Genomic DNA, 2,764 nt, shown 5'->3' with positions numbered 1-2,764 from the left:
ACAAAATACAGTTCTTTCTATCTTTCTTAATCTCCATGCCTAAAATTTTTTTTGCTTGTCATAAATCTTTCCTTTCAAATTCAATTTTGAGTTTTTCTTTAATATAATCAATTTCAAGTCTATCATGGCAAGCAATAAGCATAGCATTAACATATAATAAGAGATAGAGAGGATTAGTCCTCCTGACCCTTTAAAGAAAAAACAAGAATCAAAATTACACTTAAGAAATCCCAGATTTTGAACATAAGCGTAAAATTTCTTATACCATTGCTTGAGGTACTTGTTTCAATTCATAGAGTAACTTTTTTAACAAACAGGCCTGTTCAGATTTTCTGTTTATTTCAAAACCCTTTGGCTAATTCATATAAATGGTTTCTTTAAGGTCACCATTTAAGAATGCAATCTTAACATCAAGTTGGTCCAATTCTCAGTTAAAGTGTGCTGTCAAAGTCAATAGAATTCTGATAGAGGTGTATTTAGTAACGGGTGAAAATACTTTACTATAGTCAATAGTTTGGAGACTTTCCAAACCACAAATATTCAGGGATTTGAAAATCAATAACACTCGAAGGAATTCTATTTATCAGATAAGTGGCAGTTTTTAAAGCTTATCCCCAAAAGAATTTTGGAAGTCCAGAACTTAGTAACATACACCTGACCTTCTCCAACAAAGTTATATTCATCCTTTCAGCAATACCATTCTGTCGAGGAGTGTATGTTACTGTTCAGAGCCGTAAAATTCAAGATTCTTTACAAATGGAGTCAAATTCAAAGTTACAAAAGTTCTTTGATCTTCTTATTTGTCTGATTTTTTATCATAAGTTTCCATTGCTTAAAAGTTTGGAGAATATCATATTTGTGTTTTAAAAGAAAAGTCCAAAATTTTCTTGAAAAATCATCTACAATTAACAGATAAAATCTGAAACCACTTAGAGTACTTACTGATGTTGGACCCCACAGGTCAACATGTAGATACTCAAGTTTGGAGGTGGATTTATGGATCCCGATTTTAAAAGGCATTTTATTTTGTTTAACAATAACACAATCTTCAAAAAACTCGAGTTTTTCAATGATATCCTTTCCAAAACATTTTAATCTATTTAAAATAGTTAATCCCTTTTCACTAATGTGGCCTAATCTCTTATGCCAAATTAAGGTTTTGTTATCATTAGACTTCACAACAGCAGAGTTATTTCCAACCAATGGTTCAGCCTGCAATGTGAAAATCCCATTGGACCTGGGAGAAGAAATTATTTCTTTAGAGTTTAGACTTATTCTGATTAATCCTTTATGGATTCTAATTTCAAATTCATCATCCAACTATCCAAGAGAGATCGGATTTCTTTGAAGATTAGACATATATCTTGTTTAGGATAGTTCAAGGGTGTTATTATTTTCTAGCAAAAGCTTTAGGTTTCCAATACCTTTTATTTGCCCATTTGAACTTGACCACCACTAAGTTTAGTAAAGTTTGTGAACCATTCTTTAATGGGACATATATGAAAAGAACACCTAGAGTCCAACACCCATTCATTTAGGTTTCTTTTAGATATGGTAACAAGAAGAACTCCATATATATATATATATATCAAATTCATTATTGCAGGCAATAGCTGCAGACCCATCTGCATTTGTTCTTCCTTTCATATCAGATATTTTCTTAAAGCAGTCTTTTACGAGATGTCCAGTTTTACCACAATAGTAACATTTTCTGGCTAGTAACTTGGGTTTTATTTGAGATTTATTTTGATTCCTTTTGGAAATTGAGGTCTTCCTTTCTTGTGTGAATTGAAATTGCATAGATTGTTCTGATTGGTCTTTTTATTTTGATTTACATTTTCCCTAACATTTAGACCTTCCCCAAACTTAGGATCTTTAGTTTCAGATTTCAATTCAAGTTCTCTGTTCCTTAAACATTATATAACAATATAAGCAGTAAGGTCAATTCTCCCACACTCTATGGCATTTCGCAGATCTCTGTAGTTATCACCCAGTGCATTTAACAAAGCAACAACTTGTTGATCTTTAGACAGTTTCTCATCACAGTCAGTTAATTCTTGAATCAATCTTGTGAATTTATCAATGTTTTCTTCTAAGCTTTAAGAGAGGTCAAATCTAAAATTATAAAATTGCCTCAACAGGTAGCATTTATTAGGCATAGATTTAGTCAAATATAGGGACTCAAGTTTGGTCCAAAGACCTAGTGTATTAGTGGCTTTTCCAAACTTTCTAATAACACTATCAGATAGATGAAAAAATATAGAGCTCCAAGCAATCTCATCTAATTCCTATCTTCTATAGGCACTAATCTTAATACCCCAATCCCATCAATAGCCCCAACACATCTTTGTTATAACAACAGAGCTCTCATTTTCTGTCGCCACAAATTAAAGTCTCCAGTCCCTCTCCAAATTTCTACCCCAAATTTTTGTGCAGTAGTCATGATTACAGATAAAGTCATGGATTCAAGTTTATATGCCATACATGCTATATAATAAGTATAGACGGTGAGAGAGAACAATAAAGATTTCAATGTAACAATCTAATATGAAGATACGCAGTTAATCAGCAAGAGCAATTTAAATCAGATCAAGCTGCCAACTTGAAAAGGTCTAAGGAGTGGTGACCCATTAGTCCACTACCCCTCAGATTCCTAAGTCCTCGCAGGAGACCTTGGATAAAGGAAGATAGCAGTAGATCACTTACCTTAATAACCAACTCAAAATAGACAGAACACAGTCTAACAATTGACTAAAAAGTGAAA

Source organism: Olea europaea, chromosome 13 (genome assembly GCF_002742605.1).
Source record: "Olea europaea var. sylvestris chromosome 13, O_europaea_v1, whole genome shotgun sequence".
Taxonomy (NCBI): domain Eukaryota; kingdom Viridiplantae; phylum Streptophyta; class Magnoliopsida; order Lamiales; family Oleaceae; genus Olea; species Olea europaea.
The sequence above is the reverse complement of the archived record's forward strand: the minus strand, read 5'-3'. Positions refer to the sequence as shown.